The sequence below is a fragment of the Girardinichthys multiradiatus genome, chromosome 4, assembly GCF_021462225.1.
Source record: "Girardinichthys multiradiatus isolate DD_20200921_A chromosome 4, DD_fGirMul_XY1, whole genome shotgun sequence".
Lineage (NCBI taxonomy): Eukaryota > Metazoa > Chordata > Actinopteri > Cyprinodontiformes > Goodeidae > Girardinichthys > Girardinichthys multiradiatus.
In genome coordinates, this window is record NC_061797.1 from 28,229,053 (window position 1) to 28,252,600 (window position 23,548).

Genomic DNA, 23,548 nt, shown 5'->3' on the forward strand with positions numbered 1-23,548 from the left:
ACTCATAGAGAGCTTAAGAAATGTCTGGAAATGGCAGGAATAGTTTTTCCCATGAAAATAAGTATTGCAATTGACAGCTATGGCCTCTATGCACATTTACTGCACAAAACATTGTTGAAGAAAAAGCATGTTCAAAGCTTGACACTTGTTTAAAGATTGTTGAAAGATGTTGAAGAAGACTTTGGCAAGCCAGTGGAATACTGAGAGATTATAGTCTGGTGACATCAGGCCAAAACTGAACTCTGTGGATGTCATTGCATTCATTATGTTTGGAGGATAAATGGTTCTGCACATCATCCCAAACACACCAAGCCAAAATAAAGGTTTGCAGGTGGAAACATCATGGTTTGAGTTGTCTTATTGCATATGACACTGGAAGACTTCATATACAGTACAGAAATTGAAGGTAGGATGAATAGAGAAAATGTACTGTGAAGTTATTGTTAAAAATCTGAACATGAAATAAGTGTGGATTTCCAAGCAACACAATAGTCCCAAACATACAACCACTGGTTTCAGAAATTAAAACTGCTTAATGGCCCAGTCAATTGCCTTACTTGTATCCAACTGAACAACTATGGAAAAAACTGAAGATTGCATAGAGTGCATAGAAAGGACCCCAGAAACTTCAAACTGAAGATGGTGTAATAGGGCAATGGATATGACTAAGTTTCCATACAGAAGATGAATTAGAGTTGGCATGACCAAAAAGGCTTTTTCACAAAGTTTCTGATTTGTTTTTATTATAAAGAAATCCGAAAATTCATAATTGTTTGCTATATATGGTGAGGAATGCAAAAAAGGCAATAAAGAGTTACCATGCAGTTGTAATGTCATGCAGGCCCATGCATAAAAGTTAAAAGACAAGATTGAAGTTTTAATCCTCATTGTAAAATTTATTTCTTTTCCTGTTTAATAGCAAAAGCTATGACTTTAAATGAAGACATCTGGTTTTATTCAAACATTTTTGTTTACAGGTTGTGATAACTATGTACAAACTAGCAGACAAATTAGCTGTAGTTTCCCAAAGGAAATGATGCATTAGGCCCATGGACCATAAATGTGCACCTAACTATGCTTTCTAGAAAGGTTTTGGCAGCAGAGCTGGACCATGTAAGTTTATCACTCATCTGGCCCGACAGACAACTTTTAACGCATTGCTCGAGGTGATGGTAGTATTTTAGCTGAAAAATAAATAATCATTGGATCGGACTTAGTTTAGTTTTCTGCCTAAGGAGCTTTAATATTAGTGTTTTTGGCTGGACACTCAGAAGTCTCTTGGCTGTGCTCGAAACCTCCTTCCACAAACTTTCCAGCTCCAAGTGTTGCAATCTGGTTCCATTTTACAGCTGGCCTTGAAATTGTAACAGAGCGCCTTTCTCTCCCGTCTTGACCGCATATTTAATCCTTGTGCTTATGTCAAACTTAATTACAGAACCTTGTACAAAAAAATAACAAGTGAGCCTTGTAGGGGCAAGAGAGAGAGAGAGAGAGAGAGAAATGTGGAGCATTAGGCGAAGGAGAAAGAAATAGGGACAGAACTAGGATGGTGAGCAGTGCGGGTGAGATATTCTGTGTGCATTTACTTTGGTAAATGACCAGAAAAAAAGCACAATATGTATGCAAAAATATAATATAATATATTAAGAATATAAATAATGTAACAAACAATATATCTTTTAGCATTTAAAAAGTACAGTGCGTGGACATAGTGTGTCTTGCATCTAATATACCCAACAACAATAATAAGAGTTTTAGATAAGAAAATGACCAAAGCCCCCAAACTCCCCTGAGCGCCCAAAAAGAAAAGGGGGGAAACGAATGATCAAGAGATGAAATCATTTACACACTTTTTGTGTGTATGTTTGTGCACGTAAAACTGTTCCCTCCATAGAGGTGGAAAAACCACAGAGTCTGTTTAGTCTGTCAGTTTAAAACTATTACCTCAAACTCTCAGAATATGAGTTAAGCCTGTCGTGCATCGACATAGGGAGACAGCTTTGTGAAGAACAAGCCTTTGAAAAGTCTAAATCAATTTTTTGGGGAGTAACATAACAAACGCTTCACCGCAACATTGAGAGGGGGGGATCCCTTTTTTTGTCAACACTTTGAAAAGCACATATTCATACAATCTTCATAAGGCAAAACAGAATAAATGCAGTATACATGAAGTCTTTTGAAAAGGGAGATGACAGGAAGGGAGAAAGCAGGGATGCTCCTATAAGGAGCAAACAAAACAACTAGGAGGGCCATTAATGCAATACAGAGCCATGCTTTTTCTGTTTCTTTTTTCTGCACTGCACACATTGCACCCACCTTTTCCCCCACCCACCCTTTAGGCCAGCCTGTTGGCTAAAACCTTCCAAGCTTCCCAGACAAGACATGAATGGTCAAGCAATGGACGAGAGGAGGGAGAGAGGTTCCCATGCCACTGGTGCTGGAACTGGCGCGCCACCCGGAGGTATTTATAGCAGGCCAACTCTAAAGGGCCGGGACAGGGGCATGCTTGTTTTCCTTTCCATTCCCTAGGCACTTCTACCAGGCCTCACATGTGGGTGTTAAATATATATCCAAATACTGGGAGCAACATTGTGGAGGCACAGGACAGGAGGCAGCGGGTTCTTTTGGAGTAACAGTGAGCTGGGAAGGAGAGATATAGAGAAAGAAAGACAAAGTTTGTGTTGGTTTTGCAACATCAAAGAGATGTTTGCTAAATTCCAAAATAATGAGATAGATATGCTTTTTAATCATACTTTCTTCAATGTCAGATGTTTACTCAAATGTACTTAACAATTTGTGAAACAGCCTTTTAAACTGTTTTACTTTGGTAAAACATTTAGGGTATCTTTCCACAGGCTTCCCACAATAGTTTGTTGGAATTTTGGCTCATCCGTCCTGACTGATCTGGTGTAACTGATTCAGGTTCGTAGGTCACCTTGCTCACACAAATTTTTTTGTCTCTGCCCAGAGGTTTTTATATGGGACTGAGATCCGGGCTTTGTTTTGGCCACTACAAAAAAATGACTTTGTTGTCCGTAAAACAATTTGTAACTGATTTGGTGGTATGCTTTGGGTCACTATTCATTTGGAAGAGCCAGGTGTTGTTTCAACATGTCAACATAATGTTCTTTCCCTCCTGCAGAAAACACCCGCAACTGGTGCTGCCATCTGCATACTTTGTAATTAGGATGGTGTTCTCAGGCTTGCAAGTTTCCTCCTTCTCCCTCTAAAAGCAACAATGGTAATAATGGCCAAACACTTCAATTTAAGGCCACAGGACATGTCTTCTAAAATTAAAGTCTTTGTCATGGAGTGTCTTTGTAAACTGTCATATGCTTTTTTATGTTGCTTTGGGTGTAATGGCTTCTTCCCTGCAGAGTGACCTTTCCACCCATTTTGGTAAATTACTTATTTGACTGTGGACAATGACACCATCTTAACAGCTTCCTCACTGGGTACTTTGCTCTTGTTCTGGGGTTGATACACACATCTCAGATTAATCACGTTAATCTCTGAGACGCAGAAACCCTCTTCTTCCTGAACTGGACGATCTACCATATTACTTGGACTTGTTTAAACAGATGAACATGACACCAACAAGCATCTGAAAACTGCACAAAATGCTTAAAAATGGAGGTCCACCTATTTTCACTGATATCTTGGTTGATACATTTTGATTTTTTTTATAATGTCACACAGGTATGTAGTGATTTGATGTGAACCTTAAAATACAGCAGGTTTGGCTTCAAGTAACTCAAACTGATGACATTATTACCTGTGCTTTCATAAATTATTTAAAAGGCCTAGTAAAGTTAGTTCATGGAAAATATCTCACATTTAATAATAGAATGAAAAATTGACAAAAAATTGTTCCCTCTCATTATTTTGGCATTTTGCAAATAAAGGTTTTTATTTATTTTTTATTAATAACTAACCTAAAATAGGTAAATTTTCATCTAATGTAATGTTGCACCATGAGAAAAAAATTGGCATGTCTTTTTCTACAGTGTTTGTAAACATCTGGTTTCATCTGTAGGTTTGGACTCAGTAAATGCTCCAAGTCTCAATTGAGACCAAGACATCGACAAGGTTACAGTGAAAGCCAAGCTGACGGTATGTTGTTGTCTGCAGTGTCTGGAGAAGATGGAAAATTCAGAAAAATGTAGGAGACAGCCCTACCCTAATGGCATCCTTAACATTAAAAAATATGAGTGCAATTCCTTCTATATACTCAATTTCATGCTTTGTCTTCCTGCTTGGGATTCTAGAGTGAGATTAGAGTATGATGAAAACATATCCTATAAATATGCACCACTGTGATGAATATAACAGTGATTATGGGGGCAGGCATAATTAGATCAGGAAAGTAACAGACTCATTGAAGTTTGCTCCGTTTCCGTGTTTGGGAATTTCATCTTCTGTCTAATGCATGAGGAATTGCAGAACCAACAGAAGAGTGGTAATCATTTGGGTCTCTAGGAAGAGCTCTTGGGGCCTCTTCAGTGATGCTTTCTCCTGTTTTAGCTCTTTGCTCCCATTCACAGCTCTGCAAAAGTCACCCTGGTGTCTCTGTTTTTAATGATTGTTTGACCACCAAACTATTAATTTGGTGCCTCATAGATGGCTGTTAAAAACTGAAATAAGCAGGAACAATAGAGTGCTCCCAGTTGGGGCCAACTAACAGTTCATGCAATGTTTTCAGCTGGTTTTCCTCGTCTGATCTTCACCTTCGTCAGCAGTTCCCTTGCTTACCCAGTTTAGATCTTTAAGTCCTAAGACTTTAACAACACTCTGACCTAAGCCCCAGTTCAAATCCCATATGTACCAAGGCCATCCCACCAACTGATTGCGTCAGAAAGATTCCACAGCCGTAACCTCTATTTTTTCATACTTGTGGGAAAATAGCAGTTCATGTTTCCTTGGATGCTTCACACATTCCTCACCCTGTCTTCAGATTACAGGGCCCCCGCAGCATGGACATGGCCAAAGCCACTCCAGAGGAGGTGTTTGGTGCATAAGAGGTGTGGCTAAATGAAAATGAAAGAGATTTTTATGTGTGTGTAGATTTAGGAGGGAGTTGCTAAGCGACATGAACTCAAAAAGGCAGTAATTACATTTCCCAAAGCCTGATGAGTCTAACAGAACTTGGACAGGAACTTTCCAGCTCATTTAAGCTCTCTGAACACAGCTGGGAATTATAGATAACAGAACATCTGGAAGTCACAAAAATACCTCTCTGACGACTGATTCAAACTAATTCAAAAGTTGCCACATCCTGCTATGAGCGACATCCCAGAAGCAAAGCTTTGACAGGTCCAATATTTCTAGTTTTGTTGAAAAATAAATGACAACTATAGTAGTATAGTAATTCAGCCAAAACTTAATGCCGATAGATTTAGCAAAACTGTTTCCTCAGATCATGGCCAAAAGCTAAAAGATCATAGAAATGACATCAAACTTCTAACAAACTTCTTCCAAACTCATTATATTGTGCAATTTATGACCACAAGCCTAATTTTCAACAAGCATGAATGCCACATACTTCAACATGTAATCAACTCAACTAACAATTCAAAACACGACTGCTTAATTCTCACACACTAACAGAACTTTACGGACATGTAAAATCTTTGTCTCATCCCAAATTCCTGACCTCAAAATTTCAAGACAAAGGTAGTTAGGCTTGATTTATGCATGTCTCCACTTAGGATGACGAGAACAGGACACAGTAACGGAGCAATTAATTCTGATGCTGATAACATTATTAATGGTAATGTTTAAAACATCAAAGCCCCGGCTGACGAAAAGCCGCATCATTTTTAGTCAGGCAAGATGGAACAGAGGAGCACACTGGAGTCAGTCAAGGTGAGGCACAGGGGGGGGGGAAGTAATTTGTCTCCACACAGATTTTCATTGTGATATCATGGAATCTGTTGTCCAAAACAGGTTTAAACTTCTCTGTATTGCATTCAGTAATATACAGTGTCTCACAAAAGTATTCATACATTTTCCAGATTTTACTTTATTGGGTTGTAACAGACCAACACATCTTGTTTACTAATGTTCTCTAACAAACCTTTTAATTCTTCACAGAACAGAATTTTTAAATTTATACTAAGATTAAATTACACAGTTGGACTACATTTACCAATTAGGTAATTTCTGAAGGGAAATGGTTCGGTTTAGATTTTATGTTGGAAGATTAGAGTATAGAGGGGGGAAATGCACATCATGTATTTTAAGAACCATGCATTATCCTCCATTCACTTCAAAATTATGTTTTACTATGTGTTGGTCTATCACATAGAATCCCAACAAAATACATTGTTTTAGGGGTTGTAATGTGACAAAAAGAGAGAAGTTAAAGAGGTATCAAAGCTTTTGCAAGGAGCTGTAGCTTGTCTGGCCAGTGAATAGGGTTGCCTTCATATTATGAGATTTCAGACTGTTTTCCTAAAATATAATAAACAAGTGGCTGTCATAGTTTAAGTAAGCAGTAAATAGTGCCTTTTATAACAAAATGCAATCAGCAGAGAAAACTATTAGTTTTAACTGTAAAAACCTTAAGTTTGCAAGTTTAGAGTGAGCCTATCAAGGACACCGCCTCCATCCACTGTTGCTTTGGGCAGAGGGATAAAGCTTCTCTGACTTCCACATATTCATTTACCCCCTACCATCACGTCAATTGAACCAGGGAGTCTGAGGGTAGGCAAATTTATATTCACCACACATCTCCATCCCCCAGCCAAAACCATCCCCACTGGAAACATTATTTCATTACATATATTATGCATTCAGCAAAAGGGAGGTGGTGAATATGCACTATGCAGATGCCTGCGTGTGGGTGTTGGCAAACTCGGATGTTTCCCTCTCTGTCTACATGACTGTGACATGCCTGTTGTTTTTAAAAAAGAGGGTGTAAAACAGATATATTGCCCCAGGGGTCCAGTTTTAATGGTACTTGGTTTACTTTGTGAGAACAAAGAGAAAATATTTATTTCATACAGTTGTTGTGTCAACACAAGAGAAGTGATATTTCAAGTTTTACCATGCGTGGGTTGAAAAAAAGTTTCCTACAGAGTTATGATGAACTTTCTCTGTTAATCTGAGTATGTGAGTCCACATGTGGATGTACAGACTGTGCCTCAACCAGAGCAGGAGAGACCAGAGACACAACAGAGAGTAAAGAGACCAGAAAGAGATGAAGATAGAGATGGGCAGATCTGACATGTGACAAGCTGCTCTTTGGGCCCAGGTCCAGATGTCACCAGAGCAGTTTTTGTTTGTTAATGTCTTGTTTTAAAAGCCCCCTTAATAGTGACTGCTGCCTTTCCATTAAGTCTTTAAGTGGCTCAACACAATATAGTCTTGTCTGATTTAAACTGGAATCAATTTGGAAAAGAAACCATTTCGCCTCTATTTAAGCACAGCTCTGTCTCTGCTGTGGCATGCTGACCTTTCCAGAGGTCTGTCTTGTGCTTCTAGGCGGGGCTAAACTTGTATTTGAACCATTTGTCAGGACTCACAACTGCGTCTCTGTTAAGGATTCTCAGTCCCACAAGTCACCCTAATTTCATTTTTATCCTCTGCACAACAAATGTTGTTTTGCAAATTTCCTACCATATGCTTTTCTTTTATTTTTTCTGATCGATATGATTTTTCACCTTGTGAGGAAATAAAAAAAATGAGACTCCTGCTTGGTGGCAAATAATACAGTTAGCTTTGGGTCTGCTTCTCCTTTAAACTTTTCCAGTACAGTGATTTCTCTCAAACATTAAAATGTCGTAAAAGCAGATGCAATGGCTACATCAACTATACTTATTGTATTTGGAAGCACTTTAGTCAGATTCCTAATTTGTGGTCTTGAAAGTGACTGTCTGTAGGAACAACTGTCTGTCTCCTTTCCTCCTGTTAGAAGCTTATTCAAGATCCACCATCCCTTCAGCTTTCTGCTTGACCGCAACGCTTGTGTGACACACATGTTTTGCTGTGTACCAGTCTCCCCTGCAGCCAGATATTTTGTGATTGCACATGGTTAAAAATTACCAAAAGGAGGAAAAAAATACAGTTTAGGGGTATAAAACATTTAACACATATTAAATAAACTTGGAAGAATATTAGAACTTTAGACCTGTCTGAAGTGGACTGAGCTAACCCTTACATGTTACTTTAACCGACCACAACTGTCTTTCAAATTTGCAGAAAAATGAACGTCTCTGTGGATGCACCACATTGAGCTGATTCAAAGTAAGCAAATATTATTAGGCAGATGTTCAGTAATTAGTCACTAATACCTCCACCACCGGAAAGTTGGTAACATAGAAAATTTATCAATGTTTTTAATTCTTAAAGACAATTAAATGGCATGGCTTTGTCATTTAGACTTCTAAAATTTAGCCATCTTTCAAATAGATTTTATAAAATAATATGCTGGTCACTATTTCAATACTTGAAGAAAGAGTTAAATTGGATGTCTTTAAATCTCCTTCAGCTAAATTGTTGGCTTTATTGCTGTTGAGAAATGTAATTGTTGTAAATGCTGTTTGGTATTACCTCCCTCTTTCTCATTTTTAGATGTTTGGATGTTGAACAATGTGTAGGTCTGTCCTGTTAAACTTCTATGATCGGAATCTGTTTTTCTAGCACTTTGGCTCCAGAATGATTCACAGGTCATTTCTGACTAAAATGTTTCATTTGTACAGTTTCTGATAAATGGCAAATAGTTGCTGTGAATTATTTTTTGCCCACTGTTCCTTTTTGAAGTGTTTTACTTCAGCCACACTGGAGGATCTACAGGCCTGAACAGCCAGTCTAATGTCATGCCCCAGCATCTCAATCAGATTTAAGTCCTGGATTTGACTAGATCATTCTGCATAACTTCAGCACACTTTGAACTGAAGGTCATGAACTGATAACCAGACATTCTCCTTCAGATTGTTGTGGTACAGAGTGACATTTTTGAGTGCAAACATTAATTAATAAGTTCCACATCATTACACTATCACCACCCTATTTGACCGTCAGGATGATGTTCTTTTTCTAAACTGCTGTGTTCGTTTTATACCACATATGAAGGGATGAACAACTTCCAAATAAAATCCACTGCTGTCTCACCAGTCCAGATAAAACTTTCTCAAAAGTCTGAAAGACCATTTAGAGGCCTTTTTGGCAAATATGAGTCAGGCCTCTGGCTTTAATTTGATCAGCAGTGTTTTTTAACTCTGACGTCACCCTTAGATGTTGTTATTTTTTGACCTCCTGGATAAGTTGTGAATGCACTCATGGATTGACTTTGGTTGGCCACTCAATGGAAGGTTTACTTCTATTTTATATTTTCTTCTTTCAAGCATACTGGCTCTCAATGTGATGAAGTCTTGCTGTGGTCTGACTAAAGTTCCTAAACTGTATGAATGCCAACCTGTGAACATTGGTAAGGTCAAAGTGGGCTTGTCCATGTAGACACAGAAACTATGTTAAAGCCTTAATCATTTAAGGGGTCCATGACAGAGGTAAAAGATGATAAAAAGACAAAATAATCAATTGAGGATTGCTTAACTTTTTCAAACCCATCTATAGCAACATAAAAGTGCGGGCCACATGTTAAGATACAGTTCTGGAAAGAACACGTCCTTGCTTGTCTTGCACAGAGCTCCATTCAGTCTTTTCTAACGGATGTGCATTTGAGAGATTGGAAAAAATGCATCCTCAAATTGCATCAGTTTCTTATCTTCTACCGATTTTCGGCAGGTATGGCAATGACTTTGTGCTACAGCTTCACCATTTAGTTGATTGCGTATAATGCTTTGAGAGCTGTTCAGTGAGAGGAAGTTCACCAGAGATCAGGTCCCGGTCCACATTCACAAACACTCATGCATCCAGAGAAATGTGGCATTAAGTCAAGCCTGGTGGAGAGAAATCTCACCTGCAATTCAAGCGGATTGCTCTGCCCTTTTATTTGCTCTTGTTTGGTTGCGGGGGGGATGTGCTACACTCTGACCTGGGGGCACTCATCCAATCAGCTCGCTATCTGCTGCAAGGGCCTCCATAATAGTGACATTTTTCCACCTCGCCAATAAAGTGGTGAAAGCCACCCTCCACCCGCTACTTGACCATTTAACTTCTTTCTGAAAAGGCCCTTTCTTTCTGTCTGTCTCTGTGTCTCACTGAAATCAATAAAGGCAGAGCAAGGAAATAGGCCGATCCAACAACTGCATTAACTGGTGGTCTCGACTGTGGTACAAAGAGGGCTGCTGGCAGAGGAGAGTGGGAAGCTCCTGTCTCTTATACATACAATGGTGCAAGAATTCTGCTTGTGGTTTACACTATATGTTATCATCTTGCAATGCAGTGAACACTCTGAAAATACCAATTTAAACGTCTCGCTAACAGACATGAAGGGCTTTACACACACACACCCAGACACGTGAAAAAGAATAGAAAACTGACAATTTTTAAATATTCATGCAGAGAAAAAGGTGACAATCGAATGCAAAAAACACATTAGCACATATATAAACTCTGCAGTCTCTAATGATCATTGCTTGCCATGACTCATTTAGCAGCTGCATCCACACATCACGGCATGTCTGCAGTGATTGACATAATGGCATCAGAGTGAGAACAAAATGTCTTCCAATAAAGGAGCAGGAGGGAGAAAATGAGAGAGATGGGTTACAACTCTGCCCGTGCTGAAATGAGTGTAGTGCTTTGTTTGGTTATGCTGTCTGAGCTGAAATTGATTTCTGTGAGAAGCATGCACCAAAGAGCCTCTGCTTTCAGATGAAATAAATAACATACTCTTGTGAAGATGGGAGGGTATGTGGAAGAAGGAAGAGAAGGTGGAAAATGGGATCAGGGAGGAAGGCAAGAAACAAAGATGGATGGAGTCAAAATGATTTTATAAGAGGAAAGAAAAGCTGGGATGAAAAAATGGAAGGAAATGTCTAAATGTGCCATACTGAATTTTATGTGTTCAGTTTAGTGCAGCACTGAAGAGACACAGCCTGGGAGACATCTGGAGTAGAGGAGGATAACAGCCACACGCCGCTCTCCACCACAGACAACATGATGAGGGATTAAACTTCATTGCAACATGTTATGGTAATGAATGGTCTGTGGCTGGTTCTGAACGTGTTAGAGTAATCAGCACTTTGCAGCATATGTGTGAGTAACACTTTTTGGACGTGCTCGCAAATGCATGTGTCTGCCTAAGCAAGTGTGGAAATAATATGCTTCCCTACATGTTGGCCAAAGCAGACGCATGCAAATTAAAACATGCAACACTTAAGCAGTTGGTGTGGTATGTAATATCTCCAATAATTTGTTTAACATTGTCTTTTAATAGAAGATGGGCAGGACCAGACCTCGTGATCTGAGCTAGCATCTGGACATCTGGCTCTCGGGTTAGTGCCAGAGTGGGAGGAGAAGAGACGCAGTCAGACGTCCCAGAATGGTAAGGTTGACTCTAGGTCATACTGGCTGCCTGGCCTTGTGGCTCACAGATGTTTGTCTGCTTCAACAAGAGTTGTGTTTCTGGAAGAATTTACACCATGTAGTGCTGCATGCTGCAATAATCTTCTCTGTTTAATGAAGATCTCATACATCATCGATCAATAAGACACAAACAAAAGCACATTTATGGATTACAAAGCCTTCTGAATGCAATGAATCTGCTATGTAATTGCACAGAGCTGTAGTGTTGTGGTGTTCAAGTCAGCTACCCCGTCAGTCTTTCCCAAGCAAAGCAACAGATTTATATTGCTGTACGACAGAGCACAGAAGGCAGTGTGGGCTGGAGTGCTGCTGTAATAGATGTAAATCCCACAACAAAAAAACTGATTTTTGCATCTGGAGTAGGGGCGATGGAGAAGGGGGGATGCTATATAGGCAGGTACAAGGCCTCTTGGGTGGTCATGGTGGTCTGATTGGGAAATAATCAGGGTGGCGCAGCAGAAAGCCTTTTCTTTTTCTACATTTTTCACAGAAAATTTCAGAGGCACAACAGTGAATCAATAAATTAAAGTTCCTTGCTGCTTTCTAAAATTATTCTAATGGATAAAGAGTGGAAGCACGTGAAATTACTTTGTAGCCAGTTTGAGTGAAACAACTCATATATTAAAGAGCTGATCAAAACGTTTGCAGTCTAGAAAGTGTTGTGGAAGCTAAGAAGGATTGTTGTACACCAAGCAAATGTAAGTATGAAAGGCTAAATGTACCAGTCTTCTCCCTGGCATATCATGAGGAAGGCAGCCAATCAGGTCTGTGCAGGTTCTCTCACAAGCGAATGGTATGGAATGTCGGATTTCTCATGGCCCCGCCTTTCGTCCCCACTGAAATGCTGTTGCCCATAATGATTTTATAAACATTTTGCCAGCAGATCAATACCTGTATTGATCAGGCATTGTGAGAGTGATCCGTCTAAAACCCTGAACAGCCTAGAGCTCAGAGGTGGGAGGAGCGAGAGAGAGAGAGGCTGTATAGAGGATGGAGAAGGAGAGCGAGTCTGCAGCCACAGTGAAAGGAAGAAGAGGTGCAAGGTTGGAAGAGACTGAGGGAGAGGCGGACGCAAAGATGGAGGCAGGTGGGATGCAGATTTCGGGAAATGCTGCCAGGCCGCTGGGACTGTGGAAAACAAATGGTAATTGCTTTCTCATTAACAGAGGGGAGGGGTGAGGGCAACTGATGACTGCTGTGTGAAAGTGAGCGTTGACAGAAAAAAGTGTGAATAACTTTGTAATGCCTGTTATAGCATGTAACACTAACAAGTATGCTGCTGCTTGTACATGACCACATGAGGCCGAAGGAGATTGTTTTATTAAATTTGTGTGGATGATAAGATAAGAGATGATAAAACAACCCACTATTATCACACTTGTACGTCTAACTGCAGTTTGACTTTGTTTTTCTGTTCTTTTCTAGAAAGACACTCCTACAGAAGAGATTAAGGAGATTTTTGTTTGGTTTTGGACAAAGGAGGTTGAGTGCACACTCCTGCTCTAAATTCAGTTGCTGCAAAAAAGGTCAAAACTTATGTTTCCTGTAAACTCCTTAATATCCAGAAGAGGACTACTTTCCCCATCATAATCATGGATAAAGAATTGCACAACAAATCTAAATGTAAAGACAATGCTGCTAAAAGACAAACATGGCAGCTGAGCACAGTCTTCAGTGTACAGGAGTGCTTCTGTTTTGTACACATGTGGATATGGCTGGCTTTTGGAATGCTTCTACACTCTGGGAATTCACGAAATTGGTGGATGTCATAGTTTTCATTGTAAATTAAGTAGGAAATTTACTGAAGCTGAAGCGATGACTCACTGGATGACTCAACACAAGTTCAAGGCCGCAATCTACCCCGCACTAGAGGACGAGGGAAAAGCTTTTGCCGTCATCCCCTCCTGCGTTGGGGAAATCAAGTTTCATTGATTGGTTTTAAATAAGATGTGTTGTGCATAATTGAGGATCTGAAGGAAGATGAATTCCTTGAACGAACTGTGGGGAAAGACCTGAATGCTCTTGAACTCATGTTGTATTGGAGACCAGGTGTGGAAGCACTCAGTAAAAAAAAAAAAAAGGCCTATAAGTTCATGTCTCTCTGAGCGAGTTAAACAAAAACTATTAATCAAAGACAAAAAGGCGGTTGCATGCAATTTTCCTAATGGATGAAAGAAAAACAAACATTGCAAATCTCTGAAGGTAAAGGAAATACAGTGTCTTACAAAAGTATTAGTGGAACTTTTGCACAGCTTGTCACGTTACAAACACAAACTTCAATGTATTGTATTGAAATTTTATGTGATAGACTGGAAGGAAAAGGATACAAGGTTTTAAAAATGTTTAACAAATACAAATCTGAGAAGTGTGTTGTGTATTTGTATTCAGCTCCTGTATAGTCAATCAATGTAGAACAACCTTTCACTACAGTTATGGTCGGCAGTTATTTGTGGTATGTCTTCATTTGGTTTTGCAAATTTAGAGACTACATTTTAGATTTTTTCCAAAACAGATTATCTCAAATTGGAATCATAGCAACGTTAATGTCTAGCCACAGATACTCAGTTGAATTTAGGTCAGAACTTTGACTGGGGCATTCTGAATGTAAAGGCAATGCTGCCAAACACAAAATAATCAAATGCCTTTGATCTTAACTACTCCATAGTAGCTCTGGAAGTATGTTTAGGTTGTTGCTCTGCTAAAAGATGAATGTACAGCCCAGTTTCAGGTCTTTTGCAGCCCTTACTAGGTTTGCTAGGAGGACTGCCTATATTTAGCTCCACCCATTAACCCTTTAACTCTCACTAGCATGTCCACAGAATTATGCTACCAAGTTTTGCAGTGATGATGTGCAGTGTTATGGTTTATGCAACACAGAGCATTTTGTGTTTAGACCAAAAAAGTCAGTTTCGGTCTCATGTGACCAGAACACCTTTTTTTCCAGGTTTTTGCAATGGCAAGTGAAACCTCCTTCCTTTACCAATGGCTTACTTTCTGTCACTCTTCCATAAAGACCAGGTTTGTAGAGTACACAAAGAATAGTTATTAGTTATTCTGAGGTGTGGATCTCTGCCTCTCCTCCAGACCTACCAGGGACCTATTGGATGCTCCTCTGAATAATCCTCTGTGTCTGTTTCGGTTTCAGGTCATGTCTTGTTGGGTTTGCAGTTGTGCCATACCCTTTCCATAGAAACGGTTATGCTACACATAGCATTGCCAGATGAAAAAGTATACATGGTGACTTCTGAAGGCAACTAGTTGGACTAGATTTCATTAATCGTATTAGAGTAAAGGGAATTGAATATAATATACTACACTTTTTCTTATGTTTTTATTTGTAAAAACCAAAAAGCACTTTACTTCTACTTCGTAATTATATATTACTTTATGTTATTAAATCACACATTAAAGTGAAGACTGTGGTTGCATTGTGGCAAAATGTAAAAAATAGTAAAGCATATTATTGATTTTGGAAGGCTCTGCACTTTTGAAGCAATCTCAGCTAAACAGAAAACACTCATGCAATGAGACATTTTTGTATATTTTCTTTGTTTGCCTCTTAGATAAAAACAAGCAATGTTTACAAGGAAATCGGAGAAACTGGCTAAAAGACATAATAAAATAAGCTTGATTATTTTTTTTTTCTTCACAGCAAAAAATAAACTCTATAGGTTTGTATTGTACATCAGCCAATCTGAGTGTTAAACATTTTATATGCAATTAAGACAATTCTCATTAAAAACTAAATGTGAATGAATTATAAAGCACAAGTGCTGTGTCCCAATGAGAAGTATGATGCAGTCTTTGATTTAACATTAGATCTTGAGCTGCACCTGAGCTGCACATTAATCAACCAGAGAGCAAATAAGGCACAGGGTTCAGTAACCAAGAGACTTAAAGTTACATCTTAAGTTAAGAGCTATAATTCAGTTATTACCCTTATTCTTTGCATGCAATCCACAAGTTATGAATTCATGGAAACTTATAACTAAACAATTTATTCATTATTGCTGCCTTGTTAATTGCTCAAAGCTTTTGGATAGCAACTCTATCAGAACTAATATAGGAAGAGGTTGAAAACCTGTTTGATTGTTGCTGAATTTCCCAGCTACGCTTTGGCCATAAAGTCTGAAATTAAACCAAAACATCTAAATAATCATAATATAAAAGCTACACCCTCTGTTGGCTTAATGATATAAACAAAAATGATCTGATCCAGCTTATAAAATTGAAGTACACCAGAAAACAATTTCAAATATTAACATAATATGTCCAAGCGTAGAACTTCAAGTGGTTCAGAAACACAATATTGTCCTACAAGACCAGAAATGATAATAACTATCATTCCGTAAGGTTTAAATTTCTCCATTTGATTTTTATCACATCACAAAAGACTGGGAATAAAGAGGCCATTGCTTTATTATGTATTCCAGACAGTAATTTATAGATTAATATTCCAGAATTCTACCACTGCATAATGTAATAACAGTAATATGTATGCAATGCAAACTGCAATGATTGCTTTTGCAGAGCTGTACTCTGCTGTTGCAAACAGAAAAATTAAGCTAAACTCACAAAAACAAATTGGCAATTAGCAAACCTTCATAACCTAAATAAATCCTTAGCATCAACAGTCCAAGATACGTTTAGTAAACAATGGACCATAGATGAGGACAACCAGTCCTCATCTGTGATCCTTTAAAAATGCTTTTCTAAATTGGAAATATTAAATCTAGATTAATTGATCAGTCTAGAAGTTGGAACAACATTCCAAACATCTTAGCTAGGAGGTTTATGAGCACAAAGTCCACTTGCAATGATTGTGTTCACTTGGCCGAGTTGGGCAGATGATGAACACCCTTAAAAAAGTTACCCTAAAGATTGGATTAAAAAGTTTTTGAATTTTTGAAAAAAGTCAATAATTAGTTCAATTAACTGAAATTTCAGTTTATAGAACAAGTTTTCAGCACTTTATTTCCCCCTATTGTAGCTTCTTAAGCAAAGAGAAAGCTATTTAATCACAGTAAATAGCATCCTTTACACATGTGTTTATCATTGTTGACATGGCCTCTAAGTGTGGCCAGTGCATTATTATAATAAAGAAATTGGGCCCAGAAAAAAAACTTTAAAAAAAGGAATCTGTTACTGATTGTCATTTATCTTTTACACATATTGGTGCCCCCTATTGTCTATAATAGCTTAATTACAGAAAGATAAACTCATGAGGATTATCACCTCTCTCAAAGACTTAATTCATGTACTATCAAAGCAAAATGTGTGTGCTGAGTCGTTTTCATCTTTCCATTCATCCTTTTTGATTAATTCTTTCTGTCAAAAACAAACCTTTGGATGGGTGCCAAACAATAAATTAGAGTATTCATTAGACACATCAAACATAAATTACTATTCAATTAACAAGCCAGTTGAGCTGAACTAATCAACTAATTAGGCCATGTGTGTTCACAGAAAAGCTAACAAAAGCACATGAGTCCCCTGGGAAAGCAGTAAAACCCAGAAGAAGAATGACAGCAAGGATGAAAAGCTACTGGTTTGAGTGGGAAAAGGAGAAAGCCACCAAAGGTTTGGCATATATTTAAGCTGTTTATCTCCTCTAATCATAAACTTTATTGTGTTAATGTATTACTTTGATCAGTTTCAAATTAAACACAATGCTAAGTCAAACTGACTTGAAAAGCACATTCAGAAAAAACAGTTTCACCCAAGTCGTGCACATCATGATTTCAAAGAAAAAGTGCTAATAACAGTATCAGATTCTCTTTTGTCCTTAGTTTTGTGCAGGTTCAGAACAATAAACAGTGTATTTGCACAAAGTAAAAACAACAAGGTCATGTCTTATTATGACAGGGCGGTTTAAATAAAATTTGATAAAGAATGTTCAAAGAAGTGGAAGATTCTTCTTTTCTCTCTTTTGCTCATCTGTGTTGTGCACTGATTTAAACTCTTTGTTGTGCCCTATAGCCTTTATGACAGGGCTGGTCTGTCAGTTCTGTACTTACCTTTGGTCCAAAGCAGCTCTAGTGAGCAGGGCAGGCTGTCAAATATTGTCTTCACACATTGACCAGGCTGCAACCTAAAGGGGAAACAAACATACAAAATGCATGCATTTATATACAGAAAATAGCCAGACTAATACTGTGATAATCATTACTGTAGCATTTATAGAGAATATAAAAACACAGCCTGGAGTCACACCCTTTGGACCAAAAAATGTGATTAAGATACAAACTGACTGAGACAGTTCTACACATTCCACCCATCATATTTAAATGTCTTGGGTCTGCTGGCTCTCCGCTAAAGGCCAAAGGCGGCTGTTGAGAGGAGAGCACCATTATTGTACCAGTAAATGTCAGAACAGACCCATCTAATTGTGCCATTACTAATTCATGTTTATTAATGCTGTGATGTATGATGGCTCCACAGGCAGACTGAGTTTGTCTGTGCTTGTCATGTATGGCTTATTCTTTGCTGGTGACGGCTGCAGGGAGAGTCTGTAACTGTTGGGCTGAGCGGTGGGTGTGGGGTAGAGGGAGTATGTGAGCAGCAGTGCCAAGTGGCGTGTGACTCGAGCATGAAGCCAGTTGACTGATGGTGCTGGCGCCTTTTGCTGGCCTAGTGCCAGGGCCCGATGGTCCCCAGTGTCCCAGCCCCTCAGTACCCCAGAGCCTCTGGGCTGGAACAACTGTTATTGTTTTCACTGCCAACCAATTAGCAACACTTACGCCTTATTTAGTCATGCTCTAATCTTGGCTAATTAGCTCATATTAGTGCTTGACTACATTAGAACATCACCTTGTCTCTCACACCAGCAAGGGGCGTCCGCTGAAGGAGAGTGGGGGAATGCGAGGGAAGAGGAGGACGCAGGGAGGGTGGGAATATGAAGGGAGGTGGGGCTGAGCTTCGAAGACCCAGCTTTGTGGATCAGCACTTTATAACAGATCTTCAGGGGCCTGTTGGCTCAACGCACAGCAGGAGAAAAGGGCAAATACAGCCCAGTTACACTTTTATAGAATGCTTTGTGGAAAAACACCCCTGACACATACCTAGGTCTGGCAGCTCGGTTTGTCATATGGCCCAGGGGGCTCCACTGGCCTATCACACGACCGTTGTAATGACCTTAAAGGGCAGCTTCCTCAACAAGCTCAGGCCACTCCCACTGGCTGCACTGCTCAGTGCAAAATACAGCTTGGGTCACTGCATAATGTGATGCATCTGGCCCTCAGGGTGGATATTAAAGCAAAAAAACATCAGCAACATAGAGTAGAAACCAGGCCAGAAAGTTGTGTGTAAAAGTTGACAAGCAGGTTATAAAATTGCACTGTATTTTGTGGAATTCAAAACTGAAAGTCTATGCTGTGTTATTAATAAGGTGCTATATCAGAATTACCTTTATTATGAAGTTACAGTCACGTGAAATAAGGACATTAACTTCAGCTATCCTTATTCTAATGAACATGAAAGAATAATCTTTTTTTTTTTAACTAGCGCAATGTTAAGTTTTACAGCTGTAGCTCAGTGAGTATTTATGAGCTTATAAAGGTTCAGTAAAACCTATCAATCTTTTCTGGTTTGAGGGGCATAAATAAATTTGGATCTTTAAATATTAAAACAAAATGAGAAAATGTTTACAGCATATGTCTTTGATCAGGAAAAGACAGTAAAAAAATCCTGAGGATGCAAGGGATCACAGGCACCATTTTTTGTGTTTAGCATTTGAGTGGTGGCTGCCATCCAATTATTGCAGTGCTGGGCCTCCTCATCACCTAAAACTGCCACGCAGTATACAAAGGCGTGGCTATAAATGAAATATCACTTTCCTTTTTATCTCCGGGGGGCAAAGGGATGCTCCGAGCCAATCAGAATCTCACAAGTCAACCCATGACCCTTTTTCATCTCAATATGACCACCATTATCCTGCTGAAAATTAGACACATCTCACTATTGTTCACTATCAACGTAGGGGGACAGTAGTGGAGGTTATTTAAAGATAAATGCTAAAGTGCTCATGATCCATTCAGTAATCAGACACCAGCATTACACAAGCAGAATGAAACATGCAGCCTGATTTCATGAGGTAAATGTGCACGAACAAAGCTTTGTTGTGATGCTTTAATGGTGAATGTTTAGCTTGTAAGTAGCTCCTTATTTTGGCTGCTAAACCTGTCTGTCTGTGTCAGGCAGGAAGGTTTCAGGGAAAGCTTTTGTATCAGGAGGAGCAATAAAAAAACAGCTTAAATGCACAATTTAAGCTCACTTTAGAAAGGAACCACAGGTAGTTATACATCCTTGATTTCACTGGTCTCCATAGGCAACTGGTTCACTGCTGGCTCACTTATAAACATGAGCAGTGAGAGGGATAATGTCCTCCTAGTAACAAAGCCATTAGGCTACAAATATGAATAGGACTCTGAAGGACTGGAATTACATGACAACATGATGCTCGTGGGTGTAAAAAATAGTTGAGTATAGGTTAGCCTTTTTATAATCTCCAGAAATAAAAAAACTTTTAACTTTGTTTATGTTGAAGAAATACTTTTGAGGACCAATGGCAAAGTAAACAAAACAGCCTATTTGGTTCTCATAAAGGTTTGTGGAAATGTGATTCATAAAGCATGCATTAGTGCATACTGTCAAGGTAAAAACGGAATAACGTCCCATTTAAGTCCTATGACTTTACATTATTGTAAATAGATACATGTACATGTGGAAACCTTAGAAATGATGACGGATGTATTTTTTTCTAACCAGGACTTTATAAATTCACAATGAGTGTTTTAGTATTATTATACAGTAAGATTCACAGAGGGAAATTTATCAGGAACTACTATCCTGGGGAGATATTTGAAGCTGTAGCTGAAATATTTGTAAAATAAACTTATCAGATAATTATCTGCAATCAACCTTTTATAATCTTTTGTAACCGTCTTAGTAAAGTCTTAGTAATCAGAAATTTGTTAACATAATCAAGTATTTTCCTGACATTTTCAATATTTTAATCAGATGTATCAATAGATGTTGTATTCTTGTGGTAGGAGTAAGTAAGTAAATAAGTAAGAAAGAAAGTATACGTTTATCCTCAGAAGCTGGCTTGAGAGCATGCTTGTATCTGACAAGGATTTGTTGTTAAGCCTAAGGTTGTTCATACCCCTGGCAGATTTAGATTTAAGTTAATATTTTAATTTTATCATTAGGTTTTTTTTGATTGGAAGTAATGTTAACATTTTGGAGTGGTGCAGCCAGAGTCATTGAATCTGATACAGAACATATGGAGGGAGCTATAAGGTTAAGGGTAATGGCAATAAAGTCTTTCTAGCATCAAATGCTGGTAACTCATGACCAAAAAATAAATTGTCAAAACACCAGTGGAAACATGCAAAAAGCTGGTCAGAAGGGTTTGATTCTTGTGATTATTGAGAAGGGTAAAAATTATTTTTGTAATGCTTTTTTTTAATTAAATGTAAATAAACAGAATTTATTTTTCAAAGCTGATTCTCCTTTTACATTGTTTTATTTTCTTTTGAAATATGCCTTCTGTCATATTCTATAAGACACAAACTTCTTGGTTGAATGAAAGTAATTTCATGTCTTAATTAGTAAGGGGTGTGAATACTTTTGGCCCTAAATTGTAAATGTGGACTTTGACTTTTTCTTCTATAATTTTTGATGTCACATTTTGGTGAATTTCTTAGTGTTCTCAGGATACCTATGCCATTAGTCTTCAAATTTATCTGCTTTCAACTTCCATCTACTATCATGTTTCTCCTATTGAAATTACGACACTTATCTGTACCAAAAAAGTCCCCAGGAGGACCAGTCATGTCAAAGAACTTGGTTTAAACCTATATGTTCCATGTTAAACTGTAGACTTTCCAAGTTTATTTTGGTAAGGCCCTTGCTTGCACCCCACCCAAACATGTATAACTTATCGTAGTCTATATCTGTCGCCATGGACACATGCATCTCATATACTTTTAGAGTCAGCTGCAGATTTACAAGCAGATGTTGGGTTTTACAAGACCTACTTTGTATCAAGTTTTGCAATATTAATAGACGGAATTTGTACACAGCCGATTGTAGACAAACTGTACTTTGTAATACACACCTCATGTTGATGGTTTTCATTTCATAATTAGTTGTTTAATAGGATGTTTTTTTAATGTTTTCTAAAAAAACCTTGGTAAATTCAAAGGCATTCTCAGCTACTCTGAAGGTCTTAATGCTCTATTTAATTTTTTCCTGTTACCATCTGCCTAAGTCCTCAGACTGCTATAAATATTTTTTGCTAGTCTGCTTTTGAATGCAGCTTTAATAATTCAGTAAAAAAATAATAAATCTTAATATTATTTGAGAATGAATTAAACACTGCATGCAAATTAATGTCATTACCTTTAAATAGCCTTACTGAGAATGTCAAACTGAAATTGTATTTTGTATTAATGAGAGTGGATTGGAAGCAGTATTTAAAAAGCAAAGACTTAGACACGTTTAACTCATTGTGTCAATAATATACGATTATACTGCAGCAATGTTGGGATAACTTGTGTAGTTTTTAAATGTACACTGTTATGGCCTAATAATGATGCAATCCCTTATTTCTTATTTGGAGAGTGGTGGCCAAGTGGAAAGAGAGCAAGGCATTTGTGTCTCGGAGAGGCTAAAAGTACCCTGGTTTGAATCCCACAGCCTACCACTCTGAGTCCCTGAGCAGCACCCTTAGCCCCTGAACCCTCCCTGGGTGCCACACAATGGCAGCCCACTGCTCCCTAAGGGATAGGTTAAATGCAGAGGACAATTTCTCCATTGTGAGATCAATAAAGTCTACATTATTATTATTATTATTATTGTTTGTTTATGTACAGTATTTTATTGTTCTTCTGAAGGATTTGTGTTTTTGTAAACACCATAAAACAGCAGGAAATCGACTGTGCTATCCAGCATATGTCGGTGGAAGGAAATGCTTAAAAAAAAAAACTGAATATATTATTATTTTTGCTCTTTTCTCACTTTTAACATTAGTTATTATCTATTATCATGCATGCATAATGTTGAAAAGGGTCACAGGATAGTTATCTTTTAAATGTTATATTTCCATTATTGGTTCATTCTCTCCATTTCCTGTTCATTGTGAGCAAGCAACCTCCATTGTCTGTGGGTAGATTCTGCTTGGCCCTGAGAGGGGCCATCCCCAGGGAATGCCGCATCTTTTATTAATCAGGGCCACTGCACCACAGCCCTGCTTATCTAATTTAGCAGCCTGCCTTGATACAACTCTGTTGGACTTGGTGTAGAAAGAACGGAACAGGGGTATGGGGGTGCAGTAGGGGGGGATAGAATGGGGGTTGGGTTGCTTCGTTTGGATTTTCCATATTGTGGTTGAGGCATGGATGGTGGGGGTGGCGGGTGGCAGGGGTATACCGAAGGGAAGTAGTGACTTATCAGACACCTCATCACCAAGTTTTAGGTCTGAATCACAATACAGCAAATTACCTTCTGCTGACAAGAAAAAATGAGTACTGCCCCCATACAAAAAAAATAGGATTGTCAGGAAGAGGTGACACATTGATTGCTTAGTATGCGCATCTAGAAAGCTGGGGTTCAGAGGCGTCCTTCCTATATATATGTAGAAGAGGCTCAGCAGTGAACAGCACAGCCATAAGGGGGAATGAGAAATTGAAATGCCACGTTAGATTGGAGTCCCTTCCTCAAGCCAATCTTTCTAGTCTAGCGAAGGCGGGCCATATTAATCCACCATATCATAGTACAAACCTTTGGCTTTTAGTAAATAAACTTAAACCTACCAAACATAAAACAATCTGATGCTCAGTGATAGTATAATCTACCTTAAAATCATTTGGTGCACTGTATATGCATTTTAATCCTTTTAATACTGGATGTGCCTGTGTTTTATACTTCTTTTCTGGCTGACCGTCTTCCCCTTTCCTCTCATGTGTGTCATGCCTCAGATGAATCAGTGTCACCCGGTGTTGAGAGCACTTACTGTCAACCCTTGCGCCCCAGGCTACAGCACTGATGGACA

The 23,548-nt window shown here is 38.6% G+C and overlaps 1 long non-coding RNA gene across 5 annotated transcripts; it reads left to right on the top strand.

Annotated features, from left to right (window-relative positions):
• Positions 1-2,410: 2,410 nt before the first annotated feature.
• Positions 2,411-13,861, top strand: LOC124866659. Of its 5 annotated transcripts, XR_007037869.1 has the most exons (8): positions 2,580-2,674; positions 2,856-2,922; positions 3,143-3,241; positions 4,037-4,113; positions 10,977-11,100; positions 11,345-11,452; positions 12,377-12,637; positions 12,919-13,861. It is a non-coding gene; the product is annotated as an uncharacterized LOC124866659 (long non-coding RNA). The 5 variants fall into 5 exon arrangements; XR_007037866.1 differs by lacking the exons at positions 2,580-2,674; positions 4,037-4,113 and adding an exon at positions 2,411-2,461; XR_007037868.1 differs by lacking the exon at positions 4,037-4,113 and having other exon boundaries at positions 2,583-2,674; positions 12,374-12,637.
• Positions 13,862-23,548: the final 9,687 nt, after the last annotated feature.